Genomic DNA, 6,000 nt, shown 5'->3' with positions numbered 1-6,000 from the left:
TGTCCCTTCTTCTGTGTGGGAGCAGGGATCAACTACTGTATAATTACGCTTTGTCCTGCTTATCTAATCTGTAGGGGACTTTCTTTTTACTTTGTTTCCTGCTCCTGTCCAGGGAAGCTTCCCTTTTCATTTGCAGAGCATTCTTGCTCTGAGCTTAGCTGTAAAAAAGGCAATAAATCAGGCTGTTATCTTGGTCACATTTGGTCTTTGTGAGCTGTTTGTACCCTCTCTCCACTGCCTGGCTCCTGCCCTTCCTTGGCTTGGATATATTTTCTTAACCAACTCTACCAGGGCTCCGCAATCCTTAGAGACAGTGCCGACTTCTGCTCCATAATGGGATCCCACTCACCGCTCCATCAGTGCACCTCAGTTTACACACTCCAAGCCCTCAGCCATGCCACAGTCAGGGACCCTACAACCGCTGTCTGCCACAGCACCCTAGTTCTTCCAGTCAGTACTCTCTGCTGCTCCAGTACTGGGACCTCGGGGGCTGCTCCATCAAGGCACCTCAGTTCACACACTCCAAGCCCTCAGCCATGCCAGGAACCCCACACACGCTGTCTGCCAGAGCGCCTCAGTTCTTCCAGTCAGTACACTCTGCTGCTCCAGTACTGGGACCTCAGGCACAGCTCCATCAGTACACCTCTGTTCACACACTCCCAGCCCTCAGCCGTGCCAGTGGCAGGAACCCCACACATGCTGTCTGCCAGAGCACCTCTATTCTTCCAGTCAGTACTCTCTGCTGCTCCAGTACTGTGACCTTGGGCACAGCTCCATCAGTTCACCTCAGTTCACACACTTCATGCCATCAGACGTGCCAGAAACCCCACACATGCTGTCTGCCAGAGCTCCTCAGTTCTTGCAGTCAGTACACTCTACTGCTCCAGTACTGGGACTTCGGGCGTAACTCCATCAGTGCACCTCCGTTCATACATTCCAAGCCCATCAGCCATGCCAGAACCCCACACACGATGTCTGCCATAGCACCTCAGTTCTAAGTCAGTACACTTGCTGTTCCAGTATTGGGACCTTGGGTGCAGCTCCATCAGTGCACCTCAGTTCACACACTCCAAGCCCCTCAGCCGTGCCAGAACCCCACACACGCTGTCGGCCAGAGCACCTTAGTTCATACAGTCATTACAATCTGCAGTCCCAGTTCTGGGGCCTCAGGCACAGCTCCATCAGCGCACCTCAGTTCTACCCCTGCAAGGTCACTTCCTTTCTTATACTGGGACGCCCGCTCACATACAGTTCCATTACAGCAGCTCAATTCTAATATTCAGTCCCACAGCCAAGCCAATACTGGATCCAAAAGAGCAAAACACAGCTCAGCCAATGCACCTTAAGTCTAACATCCAATGGGACAGTTGATGGGAACCAGCACAGCTCTGCCAAAATCCATCAATTCCAACATTCAGTGCACGTTTCTTCTCAGTACTAAGGCTCACACACACCCTTCAGGACTTATCGCTTCAGTGGTTCAAAGGCAATGCCACTCCCATGCTGGACCTCACTTGCAGCTTCACCAGGGCGCCTCCAGTCTAAGACTCAGCAACACTGCCATGCCAATACTAGGTTCCACACATAGCTCCATTAACATACCTCACTTCTGACCTTGTGTGCCTGTCACTATTCCAGTAGTGCAGCTCAACCCTAACCTGCAATGCCCCATTATTTCAATACTAGGAATTACACAGTGCTCCCACTGCCTTTTTGTTATTCCAGCACTGGGTCGGGATACAGCTCTGTCTATACCTCCAATCCTGATCTCAAGCGCCCCAATATTGCTGTATTGGAGCTCATATACAACTCTGCTAATGCACCTCCTGCTGTTCTGCTTTGCCCTCTGCTGTTCCACAGTCTGAGTTCTGTTTGAGGATGTGGGGGAGCCAATTATATCTATTCTTAGCTGCCATCTTTATTTTGGAGAGTCTGTTTCACTTATCTCACTCATTCTTTCCTTTACACTGTTTACTCTCAATGTTTTATTTACACCCCACTTTTCTCTTTCCAGCTCTTAAAATCCACATTAACAGTTTTGCTCTTTCTTTCAACTGTTTATTTCTACTCCTCTCCCTATTTTTTATTTCCTTCTTCCTCTTGCTACCTCGTCTTAGAAACTCGCAAAAAAGTATTTATTTCCTTGTGTCATTTCTCTCTTTTTTCTTCATCATGCGGTCATTCTTTCACTATTTTTTCCCTCTCCTTCATTCTTTGTCTTTTTTATTTGCTCTTTCTTTTGACTAAGTGTGTGTCCTTTCACTTGTTTTTATTTTTTCGATCTTTCTTCCTTCCTCTGGTTATTTTCTTATTTTTATCTGTCAATTCATGTTTTACTATAAAACCCTCTTTTTCCCGTCTTTATGTGGGAGCCACAAGTTACTTGTTGGGAGCTGAAGTTTCAAAGTGGTTTCCCCATTCTGTGACTCTGGGAAATGTGTCAGTACATACATGCCTTGGTTCTTTCGCTGGTTGTTTCTCTCACCATCTCTCTTTTTATTTCTCTAATGTTCATTTTTCTCTTTTTTTTCACACTGCTTTCATTATTTTTTCCTCTTTATCTTCCATTCGTTAGCTTCCTTCCCTTTTTTCTTTTGTCTCACACGTTTGCTCTATTTCTTCTCTTAGTTGTGCTTCTATTCTTCTTTCCCTTCTTTCTTTATTTCTTTGCAACCCCTTCTCTTTCTTCCTTTTGTCTGTTGTACTCCTTTTGCTTCTCTTTTTCTACCTCATCCGCTTTCTCTCCTGAGGCCTAATTATCAATGGAGCAATAGATGCAGTGGCACCGGGGACAAGAGACCTACGGACCTCACTCAACTCTACTTACTGCTGTATTTTTCTACCAAAATTCCAAACAACCATTTTCCTTTCTTACACCAGGGCCCATGACACCGCTACTACGCCACTTGTCCTCTCCATCTTTACTCCCGACTCCCTCTTTCCTTTCACCCTCCAATCCGCCCCAAATTATATTTTTGTTATGCGGTTTTGAGCATTACACTCTAATGCCAAAAGCTTATTTCTGCTAAAGGTTTTTTTTAATGATAATTGTATATGTTTTAAGATAGACTTAAGAGATAAATGGAAATGCATCAGTTGAATTCTGGGCCACTGGAATTATATGGCAGGAAAAGAAGAAATTATGAGGCAGGGTTGATCAAGTTATGAGGCAAGAAAAGTCCAGTTGTTAATTTACAATAAGTCAGGCAAATGCGAGTCCTATAGCATTGCAAATGCTTGTTGTACAAGGTTTTGACCTTGGTGAACATGGCCATCATGCTGTCTGAAACCTATTTTGGCCTAGTACTGAAGCTTTTCATGCTGTGTCATTGGTCAGTCGGTGGCAGCATAGGGATTAATGTTTTTCACTTCTCATACCAGGAGTGTGTGCGCCTAGCTTCTGGCTTCAAAGGCATAGCCACCGGACCACATGCCCTTCATCAGTGCAGGGAAAAATGACATTTGACCCACGGAGCCCGTTGTTCTTTTTCTGCCGACAGGTTCCTGCGTAAATACACATCTGCGGTAGCTGTGCTAATACGCCCATCTGCGACGCCTCGCCCGTAGTGTAGCCTGTGAATAGCCCCTCAATGCTGCATTCCAGCTCGGCGCTCTCGCGTGCTGGGTGTCTCCAAGTTGGGCTCGGTTTTTGCGGACATGTGATGACGGGAATGAAGCGTGCTCTGTGTCTCTCCGGCTCTCAGCTGTCGGCGCTTGAGTTATTTGGCCTGCAAAGTTGAAGGCAGCAGCTGTCACTGCAGCACAGCCTCCTAACGGCTGTTGACACCGGTCCCCACCTACCGTCCGTTTCCGCCAGAGGAGAGGCGCAGAACGACCCCAGCAGCCGGGCAGAGCCGCCGCTATCAGCCGGAGCCAGGGAGTGCGCCACCGGGCAGCCGCACCGCACGCCCAGAGGGTGGGGAATCCCTCCAGGGGGCAGGGGACAGGACCCAGCGCTGGGCCACCGAGGGGGCGAGGCCAGCAGACCTCACGTAAGGTGAGCAATGTGTCCTGATCTGCGCAGGGTAGTCGCCGGTGAGATAGCTCGGCGGGTTCAGCGCTGTTGCCGAAGAGAGGTGTACGCTGCCATAGGTTCTTACGTAGGCACGATTGATACGGCGCTTCATCGGCGTGAACCACGTACAGATAATAATGTAGGTTTGGGTGAAAATGCTAGGTATTTCGTAGGTACTGCCCCACCGCTATAATAAACTGGAATACAAGCCCGACCATGCCTCACCACACACGTGGCCCTCGGAACCGGCAAAGACGGGGGCGCTTTCTTATGATCTGTTTCGGAATTTTCAGTTTTATGTAATCGAACTGGCATCCTTGTGTTTCAGCGGAAAACTTTATTGGCATTAAATGTTCATAGAGAGAAGATAGTTTTCATGCAGTCGCTATAAATCGCTTAAACTATTAACAATAAATGCGCATAAGGATCCTTGGTCAGAGTGTGCCACCGCAGACGGAGATAAAGGTTATACAGTGGGTGATCGACCCACTCTGCATTCCTCCACTGAGCGCCGCTGCTATTTCTGCGTGCGGTATTCCTGTCTCCCCAAAGCTCCCCAGGGTTACGAAGCGTTCTGAATGGGAAGGGAGACGCGTTGGCGCTATACAAACCCGAGGCTGAAGCGCATATAGAATGAATGAATAAACGGGCCTCTAGCTGGATGCACATATGTGTCGCCGAGGGCGTGCAGAGCTGGCGGGGCGCCCCCACCCCACCGCTCCCCCTTCCCTCGGTCACAGGACCCGCCGGCGGCATGGCATGATACTTCTATATTAGGAAGGTGACCTCGCCGTGTGACTCCGCGCGGGAGGGAGGGCGGCCTGACTCCCTCTTTAGTTCCTGCAGAAATGTCACTTTATAGACGTCATTTCGAGATGGCCTGCACTCGGGCCCCTTTTGCACCCCTGGCAGGTTCGAAGGGCGTAGAAAGCAGAAATGGGGATCGCACCCGTTTCGTAGAGCAGATTGTGTGTCATAGAAACCCTAAATTAGCCAACATCCGAGGAACACCCTTCTGTGGAGAATTACATGCTGAAAGTACCCCCGACCCACCCTTTGGCTATGACATCATGATATCTGCCTCCTGGTCGTTGTCTCTCCATCTCTCCTAGAGGTCTCTTACTTCTCCCGCCCCGTACTATGGCCTTTTCCATGGCTCCCCCACCCGTCTGATATCCTAACCTTTAACCCCTGAGAGGCCCTCTCCCGCCTCTCAGACGGTGTCCTCTTAACCCTGAGCCACCTCTCTAGTCTTATCCTGCATAATACACCCATCGCATGAACTCCTATTCCCGAGATCCTCTACTCTCTTACTGGGTTCTTCATTTTACTCCAAACTCCCTTTTCCCTTCAGTTTCAGATTCTAGCCGCCTACTCCAGCCTTATATTGTATATTGGTTTTCCTGTTTTCAGGTTTTGTTTATTGTGAATTCTGCTGGTTTTTCCTCAGTGTTTTTTGATGTAAAAACCCCCATAAAAATCAGTTATGTGTTTGCTCTTTTTCGCTTCGTGCAAAAATCATGGGATGGCGTTTTTATAGTGCATATAAAGAATTTGGCTTTTATTTCCTTGCTTCTGTTGTTTATTTCTATCATTAATTCTTCCTTTTTTCTACTCCTTTTCACTATATTTTTCCTTACATTTACTCTCCAATGTAACCTTTCATTATTTCCCTCTCTTTCCTGCCTGTCTCATTTTCCAGCACTCATGCACCTCTTTTCAGCAGTCCAGTCCTGCACTATGTCCAGGATGCACATGTGTGGCGGTATCTTTGCACCCATTAAGATTTTTGCCAGTGATTCTGGTTGCACATGGAAAGTTTCAGGGTGATCTGTGAAGCAGGGACCGGGAAAAAAAGGGAGGGACAAAAAAGAGTGTTTCCCATGTTAATATGCATGGACGGAATGACCGCAAATTTGGCAGAAAGTTATATTTTGCTTGCAGATTGTGCTTTTTGTTATTTAGTGTAAATCCGTTCAGTGTTT

General features: G+C 47.9%; 1 protein-coding gene across 3 annotated transcripts in view; it reads left to right on the top strand.

Moving 5' to 3' along the window:
* Positions 1-3,597: 3,597 nt before the first annotated feature.
* The window catches only part of CORO6 (coronin 6), a 224,112-nt gene continuing 221,709 nt past the window's right edge, over positions 3,598-6,000 (top strand). The window contains exon 1 of one of the 3 annotated variants that reach the window (XM_069226256.1): positions 3,598-3,997. The gene's annotated coding sequence lies outside the window, so the exon portion shown is untranslated. The remainder of the gene's footprint in view (positions 3,998-6,000) is intronic. The other 2 variants (XM_069226258.1, XM_069226257.1) reach the window with 2 other exon arrangements.

The sequence above is a fragment of the Pleurodeles waltl genome, chromosome 3_1 (genome assembly GCF_031143425.1).
Source record: "Pleurodeles waltl isolate 20211129_DDA chromosome 3_1, aPleWal1.hap1.20221129, whole genome shotgun sequence".
Taxonomy (NCBI): Eukaryota; Metazoa; Chordata; class Amphibia; order Caudata; family Salamandridae; genus Pleurodeles; species Pleurodeles waltl.
This window is presented reverse-complemented; position numbering and strand designations above follow the sequence as displayed.